This window comes from Saccopteryx leptura, chromosome 5 (assembly GCF_036850995.1).
Source record: "Saccopteryx leptura isolate mSacLep1 chromosome 5, mSacLep1_pri_phased_curated, whole genome shotgun sequence".
Classification (NCBI taxonomy): domain Eukaryota; kingdom Metazoa; phylum Chordata; class Mammalia; order Chiroptera; family Emballonuridae; genus Saccopteryx; species Saccopteryx leptura.
This window is the reverse complement of record NC_089507.1, coordinates 60,375,933-60,399,368: the sequence shown is the minus strand read 5'-3', so window position 1 is coordinate 60,399,368 and position 23,436 is coordinate 60,375,933. Positions and strand designations below refer to the sequence as shown.

Below are 23,436 nucleotides of genomic sequence, written 5' to 3'. Positions count from 1 at the left end.
ATTCGGACAGTCATTAAAGAAACAACGGAGACAAAAGCTGGTGGGCCATTATCTTTAATCCTAGCTTGCACCCAGCGGGCAAGTAAAAACACACACTGGGCTCCAAAACCCACTCACATTCAGTGCTCACAAAGCTACTGACTTATCTGAGTTTCCTAGAATCAAAGATTTCTAGCTCACCAGACTTATTCACCTCTGTTCCCCATCTCCTTCCTTCTCCCTGCACAAACTCTGCACAAACTGGCTTCTCACTCAACTCTCCGCCATCTTGGCTGCTTCCCCTGGCCTACTCCACATGGCCTCTTTCTGCTCTCCTCTCTGCTCTCTCCCCTAATATTAATCTCAGGAACCAAGAGAGCAAGATCCCGTTCTGCCCCCATTTTATAGTGTAGAAATCCAGACCTTTAATCCAATATACAAAATAGGGAAGTCTCTAATACAAAGTCACTTTCTGAGGCATGATAGGATTGTACCACCCCACATTAAAAAGGGTGGGAAAGGCTTAATGCCAAAACCAAGCCCCAGGCTACAAGGATTCTGCCTGCCCACAGCCCACAGAGACACACATTAATATCACCTGGGCAATGGCCTCCACGTGGGCAGCGCCATCCTTAACAAAGTGAGCATAATATATTTTATCTGCCCAACAATCCACCCCTATGCTCACTTTACTACCTACAATCTACACCATCGGCATCCCTGTGCAAAGAAATTGCCACATTACACAAATTACAACCACATGGCAAATCATACAATTTCAACAATTACAAGGGTACAATTCACCAGTCTCTGAGCACATTGCCAAGAGTGCAAAATGTTCTCTGACTTCTTTCTAGCCATGGAAAAACTTCCTGGGGTAGGGGAGTGCTTCCAGCAAAGCCACCCCCCCACCCCCATTAGGGTATTTAACATTGTATAAAATCCATAAGTCCATCCAACAAAGGAGCCAATGCCCATTCAGGTCGTAGTCCAGGAAATCAGTCCATGCACAGGAGACCTCAGCCACCCCCCTCATCCCTGCCGTGCTGGCAGGTCTTACACTGTCCCAAAGAAGAGCACATGGCAATGGCAGTCAGCATTTCCATCTCTGCTCCGGCGAGCATGTCCAGCCCTATGTCCCAAAATCGCAGATGTACCAGGAGAGTAGTAGATACTCCTTGCTGCTGGGCTCTCACCTTCTGGAGACAGCAGATTGCAACTCCAGCCCGATTCTCCTCATCCTCCAAAGAGGAACTGAAAACACCAGCTCCCGCTGCCAGGCTCGAGTCCTGGGCCGCTGCTGGGTTCGAGTCCCAGGCTGCTGCTGCCTTCTGCTCCTCAGACCTTGCAGCTCTAGCTCCGGCCTCAGCCCCGGCCTCCTGCTGCTGCTGGCTCTCCACAACGTCCATGGCAATCTGCAACTCACAAACCTGTGAATCCTCCTCCAGCAGCTGCTCCATTTCCAGGTGAATCTCGCAAACCTGGTCGGCCTCCTTCTCCAACGCTTCCTCCAGCTCCAGGGTCAGCACCTGTCTCTCCCACATTTGCTCCAGCTCCCTCCACTGCTCGGTAAGCAGGTCCTGGGCAGCCTCTTCCACAGAGCTCTTGGTTTCCTGACTCATGGCTGTAAAAGTCAGCCAGCCTACGATACCCAAAAGGACAGCCATGGGGAACCATACAGCAGCCAGTCCTCTACTCCACCACTCAAAGGTGGTGGTGGCTCCTTGCCAATCTGTACCAAATCCTGCCGACTATGCCAAATGTAAAGCCAGTAGCCACGGCCACTACTACAGCCACCTGGCCCATGCAGGTTCACATTGGATTCGGACAGTCGGTAAAGAAACAATGGAGCCAAAAACTGATGGGCCATTATCTTTAATCCTAGCTTGCACCCAGCGGGCAAGTAAAAACACACACTGGGCTCCAAAACCCACTCACATTCAGTGCTCACAAAGCTACTGACTTATCCGAGTTTCCTAGAATCAAAGATTTCTAGCTCACCAGACTTATTCACCTCTGTTCCCCATCTCCTTCCTTCTCCCTGCACAAACTCTGCACAAACTGGCTTCTCACTCAACTCTCCGCCATCTTGGCTGCTTCCCCTGGCCTACTCCACATGGCCTCTTTCTGCTCTCCTCTCTGCTCTCTCCTCTAATATTAATCTCAGGAACCAAGAGGGCAAGATCCTGTTCTGCCCCCATTTTATAGTGTAGAAATCCAGACCTTTAATCCAATATACAAAATAGGGAAGTCTCTAATACAAAGTCACTTTCTGAGGCATGATAGGATTGTACCACCCCACATTAAAAAGGGTGGGAAAGGCTTAATGCCAAAACCAAGCCCCAGGCTACAAGGATTCTGCCTGCCCACAGCCCTCAGAGACACACATTAATATCACTTGGGCAATGGCCTCCACATGGGCAGTGCCATCTTTAACAAAGTAAGCATAATATATTTTATCTACCCAACAGTCACCTACATAAATAAAGTTAGAGAATTAAACTTTCAGCCCAGAATTGCATTCAACTCCACTGTAAGTGATGACTTGCTGTAATTATCTACCTCTTGTGGACAAGTTCTTCTTAAGAGTCCAATCCTATATGTTTATTCTCTGCTATTTGGTAGCTTAGCAGAGTCCATAGCTCAAGGGTGTTTTACTGTCAATTAACATTATCTCTTCTCTTACCAGAAGCACAAAGATTTTGAATGATGGAATGTGATATTCCAAATGACTCTCACTTTTATCTACCAAAGAAGTGTTTAGATAAAACAGCACTCTTCTCCTTTGCCTAAGGGTAATGTTTATCAGATAAATACTCCAGATTTCCAGGTATAGGAAAAAGAACCATTCCATATATGCTTAAACCCCTAGGATAGAATTTTCTCTTTCTCACAGCAGGACAATAATTTTAATTGATACTTGTGCCAACTAAGGCCTTTCAAACCCTAGCCCTTTACTTCCTAACTTCACTTCCCATCCTTCTCGCCACCTCCTCTGACCAACTTTGCCCCATCTTGGCACATGTCCTAGGCTTCCAGAGTCCCACTATTAAACCTTTCATTCATCCTGAAGGACCTACACTGAACTTTCAATGTCACATCATACAGAAATACTTTCTTAACTCTTATTCAACACACTGTGTTGTAATTATTTCTTTACACGGTGTTCCTTTTATTATAGTGCCAGCTTCTCCAGGGGAAGAATTGGGTCTTTTCTGGTTTACCTTCAATGCCTGGCACAGCAACTGCACCCGCATGGTAAGTTATCAGTAAATGTTGAATGAAGGAAGGAATCATGACTCTGATTCTTGCCATTGGCCATTAAAGGTAAATTAGTATCAATTTAATCTGTGCTTTTAGAGTAAGAATGGTGAAGAAAAGCACAATGTGGTCAATATTTTAAATTACCATAGCCCAAGACTATACTTTCAGGGGTCATTTCTATAGTTTGTTGTTACCATAGCCCATTTGTTATCTGAAATTTTATGGGGGTATTTGAAATTTTCTTCAAATACTGTCTTTTAAAAAATGATTTCACATATCAGGCCAAATAGAAGTAAGTTTACTTTAAAATATTTTTGAAAAATCTCATCTTTGTAAAAACAATTCAAAATATAAATAAATAAATAAATAAATAGAATGTTGTAAGGCCAGAAGCCAGGGCCAGGGCCACTATCACAGCAGCCTTCTGGCCTATGCAGGTTCGCATTGGATTCGGACAGTCGGTAAAGAAACAACGGAGCCAAGAACTGATGGGCTGTCATCTTTAATCCTAGCTTGCACCCGGCGGGCAAGTAAAAAATACACACTGGGCTCCAAAACCCAATCACATTCAGTGCTCACAAAGCTACTGATTTATCCGAGTTTCCTAGAATCAAAGGTTTCTAGCTCACCAGCCTTATTCTCCTAAGTTCCCCATCTCCTTCCTTATCCCAGATACAAACTCTACACAAACTGGCATCTCACTCAGTACTCCGCCATCTTAGCTGCTTCTCCTGGCCTCCTCCACGTGGCCTCCTTCCGCTGCTGGCTCTACTCTCTCTGCTCTCTCATGCTAACCTCAGGAACCAAGAGCCCAAGCTCCTGCTCCGACCCCATTTTATAGTGTAGAAATCCAAACCCTTAATCCAATATACATAATAGGGAAGTCTCTAATACAAAGTCACTTCTCTGAGGCATGATAGGATTGTACCACCTCACATCAAAAAGGGTAGGAAAGGCTTAATCCCAAAACCAAGCCCCAGGCTACAAGGATTCTGCCTGCATTTAGCCCACCCCAACACACATTAATATCACCTGGGCAACGGCCTCCTCATGTTATCTTTAACAAAGTGAGCATAATACATTTTATCTGCCCAACAAATGTTTTTCCTCACAAACACATTGTTTTGTTCTTTACTTTTGCAAATCACGGAGGAATAACTTTCCATTTTCTATTTTGTTGGAAACTTGATTTCCCCCAAATTATGAACTACCAATAATATCAACAGGACAAATAATACTTTATGTTTATGTTTATTAAGTACTTCAGTGTGCTTCCTGCATAATTTAACTGTCTCTTTGCTACTTCATTAAATTAGAGTATCCAGCTCACTTGAAACCTTTTATAGTTCTCTGCAAGTCTCCCACCCTTTCTGTTCCCAGTTACAGCTACCCTACTGCTCTCAAGACTCCTACATGACCACCACAGCTCTCTCAACTCTAGAAGTCCTTGCTCCATTGATTATTTCTTCTCTCTTTTGTATTTCAAACTTCTCCATTTCATTAACTCCTGCCTTTCAACAAATTCTGCTTTAGTTTCTTATCCTTAGAAACATCCTTTATACAAGGAGTTGAGTGAAAAACATTTTATTTGGGAGGTAATCCCAAGAAACAGGGAGGGGAGTGGCAATGCGGTCCTTTTAATAATGCAGACAACAACTGATCTTTCTGCTTTTGGTCCTGAACCCCCACCCCACCCCATCCACTCTTCTCACTATTACCAAATAATCTTTCTAGAGTGTTTAATCATCTCCAGCTTAAAATTTTGCATAAAAAGAAAAGGGGTTCTCTGGAAAGTAACCAGAAAGGGATCTGATCATAAATTCCTTACTGGGCAGATCACAGTGGGTAGTCATACCTCAGACATATAATTTTTTAAAATTATTATCTATTTATTTATTCATTTTTTAGTGGAGACAGAGAGAGAGAGAGAGAGAGAGAGAAGGAGGAGCAGCAGGAAGCATCAACTCCCATATGTGCCTTGACCGGGCAAGCCCAGGGTTTTGAACCGGCAACCTCAGCATTCCAGGTCAACGCTTGATCCACTGCACCACTACAGGTCAGGCGACATATAATTTTTTTAATTAAAGGGTTATCTTTGCCTTAAGCAAGCCCTGTCCATTTTTTCTGTGCATCTAGATTAACACACCTTTGGAATAAAATGTACCCACCCTCAAGAGATCACATACTAGTAACTATCTTGTAATTCAATCCCCATGTCTCTTCCTCCGGCCTCCATGTAATGTTCCTTAATTTCAAACTACATACAAGAAGCTGTACAACTGTTATTCCAGGGAGCATTTGGGATCTTGCTCCTCAACATATGTCATCAGTTTGGCTCAAAGACACTCTTATAACAATTCTCTCCAGGTCTGGGCGTTTCTTATGTCAACAAAATCCCTTATGTTTCCAATCAGCTACCAGGTAGAAGCCAAACTAATATGAAAGACCCTTCTCAATGTACCTCTGCCTGTCTTTCCAGGTGTGCTTTCTGCTACTTCCTCACGCACTCCTATTCTGCTCTTTGTGTGCAGTCCAATTTTTAGAACTGGACTCCACGACATAAATTCTTGAGCTCACATCGTCATTTATTTCTCCTGTGAAGCCTCCCAAACTTCTTCAGGCAGACTGACGACCAGTTCCCACTACACTCTCACATCCAAACCCACGCCCATGGCGCTGCCATTATTTGTTTGCAAATCTATCTCCTGTGCTTAATCCAGAAGACCAAGGGCAGCCCACCCAAGTGCGATGCAGCTCCCAACTTTAATCTGGCGAAAGTCCACGTGCAAACAGCTTTCATTTACTTAATTTTGAGCAAAACTACAGTGATGAAGACACAGACTTGCCTCAAGGAGCTTTTATTTTAGAAGGAAATTTGAATGCAGACAACTCTAAAGTGTAAAACCACATATTTTATAAATGAGGCGTAGTTAGTTGTAAAAGTTTGTGGTAGGGAGAGAAAGCCTGTGATCAAAACATTTTTACTTTCATCAATTATAGCATATATTGGACTTTCCCAATTTTGCCTCACTCTTACATACTGGAAATCCTCCTTTTGGAAGAAAATAACCTTATTCAGGAAAAACAAATCGAAGGACTTGGTTATCTTGACTATGATGTTTATGGTTACTCTCTATCACTCACTTTACAAATCCAGACTTCTCCTCTGTTTACTTCTATCAGTGTGATTTTATCAAAAAGGTATATATATAATATGTATATAATTAACTCATTCATTCATTACATACATCTTATAAATCTACTGCACAAAATAAAAGGTGACAAGGACAAATCAAAGGAACAAAAGTAGATTAAATTTTCTCCACTTTTACATCTCCAACGGGTAAAAATTTTTACCATTAAGAGTTATGACTATATATTTTAAATATAAGTTTGTGACTTTATGTTGCTATTTTAATACTATTTTTGCCTCTCCTTAAAGATTTCGTTCTGTTTTACTTGTAGCTTGCTGTTTCAATGACAACTTTGTAGTATTCCAAGTAAAGCTGAAAACCTAGACTAATTGTAGATGAACAAAGGGGAAAGAAACTTCATTACAAGTAAACATAATCTATATTTAATACTGGCTTTTTGTTGTTAATGAATTTTCTCCCATGTGTTTCTAAGTATCAACTATTAGAAGCAAGTTCAATTTGCTAAAATGCATGAATGGCTTGCACTTTAAATACCAGAGGTTAGGGGAAAAAAACACATCTTACAAATCCTTCCCAATAAACACAAAGAAAAACTGCATGCCATCAAATGACACAGCTGGAAGGGGAGAGTCATCTGTACTTAATAGAAACAGTTAATGTTTTACACTTCAGGAGTGATTGGCATGCTCAGCATTTAAACAACCACAGTAAATGAGAAGAACAACATGTTGCTTTTCTTCATGAAGCATTTTTTTATTTATTTCTTATTTGTCTTGAATAATATAAAATGCTGCAGTTACCCTGCAGTGCCTGTGAAGAGAGTTATTAAATAAATGACTCCAGCCCTGGGCATCAGTGGGCCATGACATGCCGCTATTTGCACTCTCAATGCAAATGCAGCTGGATGGATGAGCCTGGCATTGTACATCCTCATTGGGATGTTAGCTTCACTTTACAGCTGTCACAGATGATATCTGTTATTCAACCCAGCCCAGGCTCTCAGACAGAATTCTATGGCAACTGATGGGAAAACATGAACAATTATTTTGAGAGAAAGCAAACCTATTTGAAAAGATGACAAACCAAGTGGAGGAATAAAAAGAAAACTACCATCACTTCACTTTATTTTAGAGAATTAAAATGTAATAATAAAAGTAATAATTACAGATTAGAGCCGAAGGATATGTACTCAACCTCACCTAAAAGTTCTGTGACAGTTTATTATACTAGTCACCAAATCATACGTTTGTTTCTAAGCCTGTACTGCATCCCTCAAGTATTTAAATACCAACTATATAAATATATACTTGGCTCTGATGTTAGTATCTGTATTGCAATGCTCAGAGGAAGGCGGAGCCTCTCACAGGCTCCCAGGTACTCTCTGGATAATTCAGGGCTGCCCGTGTAGAACAGAGTGAACTTGTCAGAGGCACTCAGCAGCTTCCCAAAACCTCTCCATCCTTGGAAATCCTGTCAAATTTTTTATCTACATGTGACAAAAAACTGTCTCTTAGCTATATTATCATTCTTATCATACATGTTTCCAACTTCCCACTAGATTTGGATATAACTGAAAATCTGCCTCTTTTTTCCCCAGTTCAGTACCTAAAATGGTATTGTGCATTAATTGCCTTTTATTAAGCAGTTTTTAAAAATTTTTAATTAATAGCTGTTCAAAGCATGAAAACCAATGATGAAGTCAGATTTGCAATCCCTGTATCCATGGTTTTTCATCTACAAGGAGGTGATCTTGCCCCAAGAGACTTTACTTACACTGTTCAATGTAAAAGATGGGTTACCCTGTCGTCTGGTGAACTAAATATCAGCTCGGATATTCCTGTTAGCAGAAAGCATCTAGCCAAGCACTTAGAATTCTTGTCATTCCAAAATATTTCTGTAACCAGAAACATCTACATTCCTATTTGGATTTACCTTCAACTCATAATATCATCACCATGCTAGCCAAACTCAACAGGTATTTTGATAATATATTCACAGTCTTTTAAAAGAAATTTCAACATGTGGGGAGGATGGATGGGGAGGAAAGAAAGCATCTTTAAAAATGAGTGGGCTGGTAGCATTTTCAGTGCAATGTTTCCCGAACAGTAACTGACCTGAAATATCTCCACATGGGTCACATGAAACCTTTAATAAGACATTTCTCAAGAAAATGGCACCCCAGAAACACATACATGTGTGAGGACACACACACCACTCACACACAAAACACTGTTTTTAATAGCCAAGGGCACTTTGGCACAATGTGGGGTGGTGGTTGTCAACATAAACAGATGGTCAAAGAAGTGGGCAAACACTTCGTGTGAACTAGTTCCATAAATGAAGTTTTTTTTTTATTTTATTTTAAATGCCATACTTACTTACCCAGCTTTCAGACAAGATGATACATGTAGCCAGTTGGAAAGAGTTTCCTGCCAGGCTTCTGTGTTTTTATGACAAAATTAAAAGTCCACAGATGGAATAACTCAAAGCTAATTCTTACAGAGTTTGTTTAGTTAGAATGGGGAGTAGCAGGGGGAGGAGAATACCATATTGCTTCAAATTAAAGCCACATCTAACAAATGAGAGACTTAGGGGAAAGATGGAGAAATCACTTTAAAAAACAAAAACAAAACATAACTGTTTTATTGTTTAAGTGAGTGGAATTATTTACTCATTAAACTAGCAACTTTCCCCAAAGAGTTTGAGGATCATCTAGAAAATTCCAAACACAGCCCCCAAATTGCTAAGCATCCTCTCAGTCAGTGCCTTTGCCACTTCAGCTGCCTTCTAAAGAGAGACCATCTTCTCATCATGACTACACTTGCCATTAAGTTTCAAAATCAAAGACGAAGGCTCCCACATGGGAATTATGGGAAGAAAGGTGCTTTCAGACAGGAAATGTAGAGAAGGCCAGCTGTCCCGGCATTGTTCACTCTGTGAAAGATTTGTGACCATTAGAACATTAGCTGGTTTCTTTAATGAGAAAATAAAATAGACCTGATGTTTTGTCAAACATGGTGGCCCATGTATAAAGCACAAAATGTATACAATACCATCTATTGGAAAAAATGAAAATACAAAGAAAGAACTCAGAATGAAGGGAAAAGCTCTTATAGTAGTCATATCAAATGGTATGTATTACCCAGTCCTCCAAATCAAACACACAAACTTAGGCATGTAAAATTCAGTTATGAAAAGTAATTTGACAAAGAGATTTCTATCTACAGCTTTTTTCAAAGGAGTCAATACCCACTCACAAGTCGAAGAGTAAATAAAGGGGAAAAAAAGATGTAGTCAATAATATAATTGTTTGGATCTACAAAATAGTTTTGTAAATTGTTTTCATTTTTTGCTAATTGCTGATTTAATTTGATGTACTTAACCCACTGATTTCAGTGAGTTAATAACTTTTGTGATGTCCTCAAAAGACAATTCTTCCAAACATTGGGGAGGGGAATTCTTAGCACTCTATACAACATTGTAGGAAACTCAGGGAACCTGAATAAGCTCTAACTAATACATAAAATTAAGCCCTAAAAAAAATAATAATATGCCTGACCAGGCAGTGACACAGTGGATGGAGGGTCGGACTGGGACCCTGAGGCCCCAGGTTCGAAACCCCAAGGTCGCCAGCTTGAATGTGGGCATCTGGTTTGAGCAAAGCTCACCAGTTTGAGCCCAAGGCTGCTGCTGGCTTGAGCAAGGGGTCATTCAGTCTGCTGTAGCCCCCCAGTCAGGGCACATATAAGAAAGCAATCAATGAGAAACTAAGGTGCTGCAACAAAGAATTGATGCTTTTCATCTTTCTCCCTTCTGGTCTGTCTCTGTCTCTGTCATAATAATAATAATAATAATAATAATAATAATAATAATATCTCTTTCTTCCCTACTTGACATTCAGCAATTAAAGTCAGGAGTGCTCTAGTGGTTCAAACTCACAGAGAGCTCAGTGAATGAAACAAACTGACGTAGAAGTTTTATATAATATTATTCACAGAAGGGTTCACCTAAGACTTCAATTTCTTTGAGGAGAAAATTGGCCTTGTTATCTGATAATTGCTGTTTAATACCTTATTATTTTAGGCCTTCCTTCTAGTGGCTTCATTTGTTTCTTCAAGGTTACTCTCCATAAGGATCCCAGGCAGCATCTTTGTGGCTATTCATCCTATTTTTAAAACTTCCTTACCATTAGGGCCTTGGCCAGTTGGCTCAGTGGTAGAGTGTCGGCCTGGCATGCAGAAGTCCCAGGTTCGATTCCCGGCCAGGGCACACAGGAGAAGGGCCCATCTGCTTCTCCACCCCTCCCCCTCTCCTTCCTCTCTGTCTCTCTCTTCCCCTCCCGCAGCCGAGGCTCCATTGGAGCAAAGATGGCCCAGGCGCGCTGGGGATGGCTCCTTGGCCTCTGCCCCAGGTGCTGGAGTGGCTCTGGTCGCAACAGAGCGATGCCCCGGAGGGGTAGAGCATCGCCCCCTGGTGGGCAGAGCGTTGCCCCCTGGTGGGCGTGCCGGGTGGATCCCAGTCGGGCGCATGCGGGAGTCTGTCTGACTGTCTCTCCCCATTTCCAGCTTCAGAAAAATACAAAAAAACCCCACAAAACTTCCTTACCATTAAAAAAGGGGGCCGTTTTTTTCCCCATCTTTACCTACTATTTCAGAAAATTGGTATAGAATTACTTTAAAATTAGCATTTGTTTTAATACAATACGGACTTGTTAAAAATAAGTTGCATATCTCACAATTTGATAAGCATTAACGTTTTACATCTGCAGACATTTAGGAGAAGCAGTCTTGGGTTAGGTTTTGACTGCTGAAAAAGCATCAGGTCTTTAAATGCAAGACAGAAGTCATCTGTCTTAAGGGTCTGTTGATAGAAATATAGATGACAAAAAAAGTGAGTGCCAGTATTTTGTATACTTACAAGTAAATTTTGCTGTCAAGGTATGGCAGATTTTAAATCTGAAAGACAAAACTCAGCACACCTTAATTCTCACTTAAAATTATCTTTGATGAAAACTAGAAATCACAACTATTATCTTACCACAATGGGAAATTTAAAACAACCTTGAATGCTAGAGAAATAGGTATATTGAAAGCAAGATGGAACTCAGTTGGATACAATGGACTGCCTCTTAGGAAGAAAACAGTTCATTCAGTCATAAAGACTGGGGTTGAACAGGTTTGTGTCTGTAAGGGAAGAAAAAGATGGCAGTCATACTAGATTAAAAGCCATTACAGACACTAGTTTACGTGTAGTTATGGAATTCCTCGGGGTATTAGAACAGTAACAAAACAGCATCCTACCGAAATCTTGATGGAATCCTCTTTCTTCAATGGTCAAGAGTACCTTTTCACAGATGTTAATTATTGTTTCATAAAAATAGTTCCCTGGCCAAATATGTTTGAGAATCACTGGGTTAAAGAGGCTTCTTAATTTCAGGACTTCTCCAAGTGTCAGTATACTAATGTGCAAAATAAACCCAACAGGAGGTTTCAATTTCAAGTTTCCCAACTTATTTGACTACGAAATCATTTCAACCTTGTATAAAACAATGTTCTACGGAAGTCACTAAAAACTGGCAGTAATTATTACCACTGTGTCTTTGTAAGTTCATTATAGTTAACTCAACTTTATTTACTATCTGAAGAGAAAGCATTTAAAAACATTAAAGTTATAGTTTCTTTTCACAAAGAATTTGTTTATTCCATTGTTGATCCTTGTAATTACATGCAATGCCAAAACAGGAACTTTTCTTTCCATATGATATATGCTTAAGGAGAAAGTAGGGGAGAGAGTAAAAGTTATATTATGCACCTAAATCTAAATGCACCTAGATTTAATGTTGTATAGCTATTAGTTTTCTTCACATCGAAAGGACTCACACCTTACTTGAGATGGTGCTAGGATCTATGCAATTCCTTTAATACACTCCAAATCCATGTTCAGAGAGGGAAAAGTTCATCACAAAAGCAAGAGTAGGATGCCAGATACTATGTTTCTTAACTATATTTAGATAATTCCTGTAAAGTCATTCTAGAAGGATAGCACCATGAGGTCAGAGACTTTTTGTATAATACCTGTTTCTACAGAGTCTAGACTTTGCACAAAGTAGAAGTTCAATAAATATTTGTTGAATGACATTAAATTAATGCATCTAACATATTTAATAAAAATATTATAGTATAAAATCATGATTTATATTGGGCTCGAAGATATTTTAGGACACTAAATAGATAACAGAGAAATGATTTAGTTTCCATCTATGGAGTTGCTATTGGCACCAGTTATTGAAAAGCACTTTATTATTCTTCTTCAGCATAAATGCATCCATTAGAATAATGACTGAAGTGCTCATTAGTCAACCTGAATACTAAACGTGGTGGAGGTTAGCTCACTCAAAGCCTGACCTTTCCAAACATTTTGCTTCTTTAAAAAAAAATGTAGACAACACTCCCCTCCCTAATCTTTCCTTTTTGATCCTCTGGTTAATTGGGGAGCAATCTCTCTTTTAACTTTGCCAAATATTGCAGAGTATTTTCAGTAAATATCACCATGAATTGAAAATGACATTAACATGGTAGATGTGTTTCATTTTCTGATCACATGTAATGAACTTAGTCATCGTTCTTGTGCTTTCCCTATTAGTATTGACTTTCCAAGTTGATAATGGATGGCATAAAAAGGCTCATTTAAGCATTCTCACCCTTTGGCCTTACCAGAAGCTTAATTGTTGCTATGAATACACAATGGAGACACTTTAATACCTCAAAAATAAACATTTATGCTACTATTGTGATAGTGTTGTACCCTCGTTATTCTTATACTTAATATTGCAGAAATGAATAATTTAGCATGCTGGTGAGTCCAGGAGGCTTACCAGCTACTGCTGAGGACAATGGAACTTCCCTGCAGTACCAGGTCTTCAGCCACCTGAAGAGACTGGGCTATGTGGTCCAGCAATTCCAACCATACTCCATCCTGTCCCCTTAGGACAGGCAGCTGAACTAGGACAGCAGTGCCCAGCGCATGGAGGATGGAATAGCAAGAGGAAGAGGAGGAGTTCCAGCTCTCAGTCCATTAATAACAAGCCCAAGGCCTTAAAGAACCACCTGCAGGGGGTGGATCGGATACCCCAGAGCCTGGAAGCCTCCATCCCGCCACTCAGCAACCAGAACAGCTGATGCTCAGAGGAGAAACTTCAGGAGTCAAGCCCCATAAAGGGCCCAGTGGTGCCCCTTTCAGCTGCTGGGGTCCCGGGAGCCCTGCCCTGCCTTGACCCTGCAGGTAGTGGGACAGCCGGGAAAGTAGCAAAGGAGAGAATGGGGTCCAGGGGCTTGTAGGCCACGCTGAAACTTTGAGCAGATTTCCTTCTCTACTGCGGCTTCAGAGAGCCGCCACACCCTCCTGCTTGCCCAGCCCCAGAGCTGCTCCTGGCCAATGTCCCTGGGCAGGAAGGAGAAAGACGCTGAGACGTGGGGCCAGAAGCTGAACCGGCTGAAGGAGAAGCTCTCCAGATGAAACAGGAGCAACAGGCAGTCCCAGCACTTCCGGGAGGAAGGAAATGTGAACGGAGGTGCAGCACCGCCCCAGCTGCAGGAGTACACGCAGCTGCTGCAGAGACCGCCCCTGGAGAAGACATGGCACCACGCCCTACACACACACCTGAGGGATCAGCCTGTCACCTCCTTACTGAGCCACAGTCCTTCAAAAGATCTCTCTGTGCTGCAGATGACACACCTTTCTGATGGAGGGGTCCGATTTCTGGAGAAATCTGGGGGCTTGGAGATCAGCTTTGACGTTTACCAGGCCAATGCTGTGGCCACATCCTGAAATAATAATCCTGGCAAGCCCTGTCCCCGGATGTGCGTCAGTGGATTTCATGAGCCAGTCCTAGACCTCTGCACCGTCAAGTGGTTGTCCTCCCAGAGCAGGGATGTCCCTCTGATCTTCGCCCTGGTGGATCACGGAGACACTGCCCAGGGATCTGGGACACTGCCCAGCTCTCACACTCCCACAGTGCCTGGGGCCTGCTTGGGGGCAGGGCACTTGGACTGTCTACTCTCAGGAACCATCTCAGCTGCCTCCTACCTTTGTAGACACCATAGGTAGTCCCGGCCTCGGCCCTTTGCAGAAGAGCCAAGCTGAGCCTCCCTACCTGGCTGCTGCAGCACTTGCAACCCCCAGGAGGGAGACTGCTGCCTTGCAGTGATTCTCTGGGAACTCAGCACTGGATGCTAGAGACCTAGCAAGATGGGGCAGAAAAGGGGCGTTCTGTGCCTTGAAACGAGAGGGTGCCTGTTTCATGCGATAAAGCCAAAGCCAAAGACACCCCCCCCCCAGAAAAAGAGAGCCCTTTTTAAAAAAAGACAAGAAAATATATAAATTTACTTCACTAAAGATATGTATAAGTATTTCCATTCAGATGCTGGAGTGCATGGCAAAATTATATCAGCAGATAAGCCTTAATAAAAATTTTAAGCCCTGGCCGGTTGGCTCAGCGGTAGAGCGTCGGCCTAGCGTGCGGAGGACCCGGGTTCGATTCCCGGCCAGGGCACACAGGAGAAGCGCCCATTTGCTTCTCCACCCCTCCGCCGCACTTTCCTCTCTGTCTCTCTCTTCCCCTCCCGCAGCCAAGGCTCCATTGGAGCAAAGATGGCCCGGGCGCTGGGGATGGCTCTGTGGCCTCTGCCCCAGGCGCTAGAGTGGCTCTGGTCGCAATATGGCGACGCCCAGGATGGGCAGAGCATCGCCCCATGGTGGGCGTGCCGGGTGGATCCCGGTCGGGCGCATGCGGGAGTCTGTCTGACTGTCTCTCCCCGTTTCCAGCTTCAGAAAAATGAAAAAAAAAAAAAAAAAAAAAAAAAAAAAAAAAAAAAATTTTAAAAAACACTATATTTAAAAATAAATTCCTTAGTAGCCAGAGATTGAAGTAGCCAAACCACTCACACACAAACTTCAACTCCACATCATAGTGCAAATTTAGTATCTTCCTAAATTAGGTGTTTTATCCTTTTTTTTTTCCTTTTAAAAGCAGGCAAAACAAAAGGATACAGAATCAGGAGCAGGTTACATAAGTTCAAGTTAGCAGCACAAGGTCAGAGACTAACTAATAAACTACGGGACTGTTAACCAAGAAACCTAACTATATATAATGTGCCCCCAGGGTAAAATTCCTCCTAATGGAAACCACCTTATGGTCTTTCAGTCTCCTTCCTGCTCAATCGTGACCACAGAGTATGTAATTCCTTCCTTGAACTTTCTGATAAGTGAAGGAAAATCTCTCAGAGCCAGGTTTAAGTTCTACTTCTTTGAGGCGAGAGCACAGGGTCCACCAGCAGCTGGACAGCAGTGTGTGGGCTGTGCCACCTGCCTCAGCCACTCAGGGCAAGTGCACAGACAGCAAGGAAGTCCTGGATGTGGGCCATAGCAGGTGCCTCTCTGGCCACCTGTACAGAGGAGAAAATTGAAGACCAGAGGAGTGGGCACAGGCTGTCATGGGCAGAATCTAGATTCAAAGACATATCCTCCATAGCAATTAGGAATACATTCCAGACAAGCAGAAAACTCAGTTTATTCACCTATAATATGGGGGGTGGGGGGAAGCCTATATAAACTGTAAATTTATAAACTCATCAAGGTTTTAAACTTTTAGAGGAAACATATATAGTGCATATATATTCCCTCCTTATATTTTATAATTCCTTTTTTTAGTATAACTAAGGTTCAAGTATGTAATTCTGTTCTTTCACCTCAAGCAACAAATCCCATTCTTCCATTTTCCACAAACTAACTTAAAGAAGAAGCACACACCCAAAATCACCATGTAATACTCTCATCACTGTCTATGGGTGAACAGTATGCTCATTATTACATGTGCACTGGGTTTCAGCAAAGAAATGTTCTCTTCCATTTCTGCATAAAGCATAATTTTATCATGAAAACTTCAATATTTTCTCTCATTCTCTTCCCTTACCCAAGAAGCTTTAAAGGATTAAGGCCATTGTGAGGTCAAACAGAGAACAGTAAGTAACAGCTTGAGACGGTATCTGAAATCATTATGTGCACAGTATTTCTGGACTAGCTTTCAAGAGTAGCACTCTTTACTAGAGGTTTTGAAAAGAATGTAGCCAGTAATATGACAAAATGTAAATAAACTTCAAAAAGAATATTCTTGAATCACTGCCTTAAAACTTACTTTACCATATTTTATTTTTAACATTCAGAGTTCTGGCATGGAAGAGTGGCTAAACAACTTTCCTAAAGTCAAGCTGCAAACTTTTCTTCTCTCCTCAGTAATTATTATAGATGACTGCTAGTTCTCTACCAGAAATAACTCTAAAGCAAAAACGAAACAATACCCCCAAAATATATAATGCTGCACGTGAAAAAAATAAAAATCCTATACTTTTTAAATTTATATCAACTGCATTTTTTGTCTTTTACCTTTTGACTTCCTTCACCCATTTGTCTCCTCCCACCCCTGCCTCCGGGAGCTTGGATTGAGGTTTGTTTTGTTTTTTAGATTCCACATATAAAAGAGACTATACACTATTTGTCTATTTCTGTATGACTTATTGTACTTAGCATAATGTCCTTGAGGTCTATCCATTTGTTACAAATGACAAGATTTTCTTCTTTTTTACGACTAAATAATATTCCTGTATGCACATGTGGATATATGTGTACACCACGTTTTCTTATCCATTCATCCATTGATGGACACTTCAGTTGTTTCCCTATCTTGGCTGTTGTAAATAATGTTGCAATGAACATAGGGAGGCATATATACAGATATATTTTTAAGTTAATATTTTCACTTACTTTGAATAAATACACGGACTGGCTGAATCATGTGTGTCAGTTCTATATATTTTTTACTTATTTTGTTATTTTTTATTTTATAATCTCCATACTATTATCTATAGTGGCAGTACCCATTTACATTCCCAACAATAGTACACAGGGTTCCCTTTTCTCTACATTCTTACCAACACCTTTTATTTCCTGTCTCTTTGACAAGAGCCTTCTAACAGGTACAAGATGATACCTCATTGTGGTTTTGAATTGTACTTCCCTGATGAATAGTGGCGTTGATCATCTTTTTATGTACCTGTTGGCCATTCAAATATCTTCTTTGGATAAATGTCTATTTAGATCTTCTACCCATTTTTTAATTAAAATTTTTGGGTTTTTTAAATATTGAGTTGTATAAATTCTTTAGCCCCTTAGATATATAATTTGCAAATAATTTTTCCCATTCAATAGGTTGCTTTTTCATTTTGGTAATTGTTTCTTTTCTGTGCAGAAGCTTTTTATTATAATATAGTCTCACTGCTTTATTTTTTTTTAAAAGATTTAATTTCTTGATTTTAGAGAGGGAAGAGAAAGAAAAAGAAAGGGGGAGAGGAGTAGGAAGCGTCAACTCCCATATGTGCCTTGACCAAGCAAGCCTGGGGTTTTGAACTGGTGACCTCAGCATTCAGGTCGATACTTTATTCATTGCACCACCACAAGGTAGACCCCAATGCTTTATTTTTGTTTTTGTTTTTTTGCCTTTGCTTTCGGTGTCAGATTTTAAAAATTGTCACGAAGACTTATGTCAAAAAGCTTACCACTATGTTGTATTCTAGAAATTTTAAGGTTTCATATCTTCCACTTAAGTGTGTGTTCTATTTTGAGTTAATTTTTGTGTATGGTGTAAGATGGTGGTCAAGTTTTCATTCTTTTGCATGTTGCTGTCCAGTTTTCTTAACATTCTTTCCCCATTATATATATATTCTTGGCTTTATCATGAATTAACTGACCATATGTGTATGGATTTATTTCTGGTCTCTCTATCCTATTCCATGGACCTATGTGTTTGTTTTTATGCTGATTACATACTGTTTTGATTAATATAGCTTTATAATACAGTATAGTTTGAAATCAGGAAATGTGATGCCTCTAACTTTGTTGTACTTTTTCAAGATTGTTTTGGTTAATAGAATTTTCTTTCTTTCTTTTCTTTTCTTTTCTTTTGTTTTTTTTTTTTGGTTCCATACAATTTTAGATTTATTTGTTCTATTTCTTTGAAAAAATCATTGGAATTTGTAGATTGCTTTAGGTAGTATAGACATTTTAACAGTATTAATTCTTGCAATTCATTAGCATGGGATATCTTTCCATTTATTTGTGTCTTCTTTAACTTCTCTCATTAAAGTCTTGTTTTCAATATACAGGTCTTTCATGTCCCTGATTAAATTTATTCCTAGGTATTCTATTTTTTTAATAGAATGTAAATGGGATTGTTTTCTTTATTTCTATTTCTGATAGTTAAATGCAACTGACTTTTTTTTTTTTTTTCCTTTTCATTTTTCTGAAGCTGGAAACAGGGAGAGACAGTCAGACAGACTCCCGCATGCGCCCGACCGGGATCCACCCGGCACGCCCACCAGGGGCGGTGCTCTGCCCCCCAGGGGGCGATGCTCTGCCCATCCTGGGCGTCGCCATATTGCGACCAGAGCCACTCTAGAGCCTGAGGCAGAGGCCACAGAGCCATGCCCAGCGCCCGGGCCATCTTTGCTCCAATGGAGCCTTGGCTGCGGGAGGGGAAGAGAGAGACAGAGAGGAAAGCGCGGCGGAGGGGTGGAGAAGCAAATGGGCGCTTCTCCTATGTGCCCTGGCCGGGAATCGAACCCGGGTCCTCCGCACGCTAGGTCGACGCTCTACCGCAAATGCAACTGACTTTTATGTATTGACTCTGCATCCTACAACTTCACTAAATTTGCTATTTGTTCTATTTTTTTTAACTCTTTTAAAAAAACCTGAATTTTCTACATACAGTTCATGTTATCTCAAATAGTGACAGTTTTCTTTGTTTCTGATTTAGATATCTTTTGTGTCTTTTTTTTCTATTTTTTAGAAAAAGAGACACAGAAAGGAGAGAGATGAGAAGCATCAACTCATAGTTGCAGCATTTTAGTTGTTCATTGATTGCTTCTCATATGGGCCATTGTTGGCACAGCTCCAGCCATGTCAGTGACCCTTTGCTCAAGCCAGTGACCTTGGGCTCAAGCTAGAAACCTTGGCCTTCTAGCCAGTGACCATGTTGATGATCCCACACTCAAGCCATCAACCCCGTGCTCAAACCAACAACCTTGGGGTTTCAAACCAGGGACTTTAGCGTCCCAGGTTGACACTCTATCCACTGCACCATCACCAGTCAGGCTAATTTCTTTTGTTGCCTAATTGCTCTGGGTAGGATGTATAATACTATGTTGGATAAGGCGAAAGTGGGCATCCTTGTCTTGTTCCTGATCTTAGAAAAAAAACTTTCGGCTTTTCACTATTGAGTTTGATGTTAGCTATAGGCTTGTCATACACGGCCTTTATTATTTTGAGGAATACCACTTTTTACCCATACGAATGTTAAGTTTTGTCAAATGCCTTTTCTGCATTTAAAATGAACATAGGTTTTTTACTTTCATTTTGTCAATGTGGGGTATCACACTCATCTTGTACTTTTAATTTTCAACTTTCTATGAATAATCGTATCATATTTACCTTTGTAGAAAACCTTTCAGTGGTTTCCACTTGCAGTTAAAGTAAGACACTAGGACCTGGCCAGCTAGCTCAGTGGTAAAGTGTCAACCTGGCGTGTGGAAGTCCTGGATTCAATTCCTGGCCAGGGCACACAGGAGAAGTGCCCATCTGCTTCTCCATCCTTCCCCTTCTCCTTCCTCTCTATCTCTCTCTTCCCCTCCCACAGCCAAGGCTCCAATGGAGCAATGTTGGCCCAGGAGCTGAGGATGGCTCCATGGCCTCTGCCTCAAGCACTAGAATGGCTTGGGTTGCAACAGAGCAAAGCCTCAGATGAGCAGAACATTGCCCCCTGGTGGGCTTGCCAGGCGGATCCCAGTTGGGTGCATGCAGGAATCTGTCTCTTTGCCTCCCTGCTTCTCACTTCAGAAAAATAGAAAATAAATAAATAAATAAATAAATAAAGTAAGTAAGTAAGGTGCTAATGCCTGCAAATCAGTATGACCCTGACAGTCTGAATACTGTGAGCCTGAATTCTTCCCTCTTTTTTCTTCTAAACTCCTGGCTCTTGCTCTTTATGCTCCAGTGTCATTGGCCTTCTTTACATTTCAGGAATTCCCCAAGGTGTTTCCTGCCCTTGGACTTCACACACGCTCTTCTTTCTTCATAGAATGCTTTCTTTTATTTTTTGCATGGCAGTCTTATCATTCACATTCTAGCATAAATGTCATCTCAGAGAGATCTTCTCTGACATTGCACTCTAAAGTAGACCTCTATCATCCTAACCACTACCAAAAGTATCCTGTCTCTCAACATCCAATTCTTGTTTTAAAGTACTCATCACAAAATATATGTGTGTATGTGTTTGTGTATGTTGTTTATTGTGCATCTTCCCCATTATAATTGAAGTCTCATGAGAGCCAGGATCATACTTCTGCTGCATTAAATAATATTTCCAGTTTGCAAAGTACATGTTAAGCACTCAATAAATATTTCTTAAATGAACAGATGTTCTCTAAGTCCTATGATTATCTCTCCTAATACACTTCTACAGAATATTTAAGAAAGGTCATTACTTGCACTATTATTCTCTGGGCCTTGTATTAAATTAGCAAAATGAACATTTGAAAATATTCAATTATCAACTTGTATTCTCATGTCCTGTGAAGAAGTTAAATATCCTGAACTTAACATCTGTATCATGATATGTTTTCCTAAACCATACAATTGATATACTTTTTTTTGTCAGTTCCCTACTACATATGTCAGATTCATATCATTCATTTTTCAAGTGAAGAATAGCAATGAAAAAACATGCTTTACCATTAAATAGAAACAAAACTAAAACTAAAATAGACTTTGAGTATAGACAAATCCTGGGTCATGACAGCTAATAAAGGAAGTGTAAAATTCAACATAAACTTTAAAGTGGAAATCTTTCTAAATATTATTGGTCAAAAGATGTATTGATTCATTTGTCTCTAGTTTTCCTCCATATTACCTTCCATATTCAACTTAGATGCTGATAACATCTCTTATCTATAAGAACAATCAGAACAGACTAGATGAGAAATGTGTCCAAAAGTTATGAATCCTCCTCACATGATATCAACATCTATATTTCTGTAATGTTAGCTGGTTATTAGCATAGTTATTATGAAACCTGATCCCAAGTAGCATAAGGCAAGTAATAAACTTGCTTTCATCTCACTTGAGGGAAATTATTTTTCCAAAGGTGCCCAAACTGCCTATAAGAGATAATTTACTGCCTGACCTGTGGTGGTGCAGTGGATAAAGCGTCGACCTGGAAATGCTGAGGTCGCTGGTTCAAAACCTTGGGCTTGCCTGGTCAAGGCACATATGGGAGTTGATGCTTCCAGCTCCTCCCCCCTTGTCTCTCTCTCCTGTCTCTCTCTCTCTCCTCTCTAAAAAAAATGAATAAATAAAATTTAAAAAAAGAGATAATTTACTTCAAAAGAACAATGTACTGCCAAGAAGATACATCGAAAACTCTCAGCTTTCAACAGTGTGATTTGTCCTTTTCTTATTATTACTAAAAATCTAAGTCTCATGGGATACAAAGCAGAATTATTCTACTTAAGAGAAACAATTATATTAACTTCATTTTCATACTGTTGATATTAATTGTATTCATCAAATGAGCTAATGACTGTCTACTCCCTGTGAACAGTAGAGTCTGGTCTTGTCTTTCATTTTCAATTTCTGCCTGAAAGTATATTTTCTTACCCCCAAATTCACATTTCCATCCTCAGCTCTATATTTCTTTCAATGTTTATGTCATTCTCTTTTTGGAAGAAAGTAGAAGAGGGAGAGGACCCTGCAGTTCAGTTAAGAAAAAAGAAAACAAAAGAGGGGTTCTGGAGGTAATAGGAAAGACACCCCCTTTGGAAAAAGTTCTACCACTGGTTCAGATATTCCCAAAGGAAAAATAAAACTCCACAACAAAAGTAAAATGTGGTTCACTTTCAAAGCTTTATGAACTTAAGACAGAATTTCTTCTCATTATAAATATTCAATGCCTTGGTAAGACATAAAAATTTATACATACACACGTATACACACACACACACATATCTATATACAGTGTTCATATTTTATAACTTCCCTCCAAATTAAAATAAGTTCTGTCTTTTGTAAAAATAACCGAGTTTCTTATTTGAAGACAGAAAATTAAAAATACTATATGCGTGAGTATGTAATGAACCTTACAGATGTTCATTAATTCAGGAAGTCTCCCCAAAGAACAACAGAATACCAGGTACCATGACTTAAGGTATATTCAGCAAAGAGCTTTCTGACTGTATATGCAAAAATAGTTTTTAACTATAATTTTTAAAAGTAATCTCCTCGGGTTTTTTATGGAAAAAATTCCTGCCCAGATAACTTTCTGAACTTTTGTAAAGTCCCTAAGCAATATTTAATTATGGGTATAACTTATATAACATTAAGAGGTATATATGAAAAGTGATGGTTAATTGTCTGTCAATTTGCCTCAGCCACAACCCAGATATTTGGCTAAACATTATTCTAGATGTTTCTGTGAAGCTGTTTCTGGATTAGATGAATAGTTAAATTAGTGAATTTTTAAAATAATTTTATTTAGAAAATTTAATGAGGTGACATTGATCAATAAGAGTACATAGGTTTCATTTCTATAGCATTTGAAGTGTTGATTATGTTGTATACCCATCATCAAAGTCAAATCATTTTCCGTCACTGTATATTTGTCCCTCTTTACTCCCTTTCCCTCTGCCCCTCCCCCACCTAAATCCCCTCCCTCTGGTAACCACTTCACTTTTATCTATGACCATGAGTCTCAGTTTTATATTCAACTATGTGTGAAATCATATAGTTCTTAGCTTTTTCTGATTTACTTAGTTCACTCAGTATAATGTTCTCAAGTTGCATCCATGTTGTCATAAATGGCAATATGTCATTATTTTTTATGGCTGAGTAGTATTCCACAGTGAATTTTGAGTCAAGCTGATTACTCTCTATGATG

General features: G+C 40.1%; 1 pseudogene; it reads left to right on the top strand.

Annotated features, from left to right (window-relative positions):
• The first annotated feature begins 1,130 nt into the window (after nucleotides 1–1,130).
• On the top strand, nucleotides 1,131–14,504 carry LOC136406492 (tRNA-splicing endonuclease subunit Sen54 pseudogene; annotated as a pseudogene).
• The last annotated feature ends 8,932 nt before the right edge of the window (nucleotides 14,505–23,436 follow it).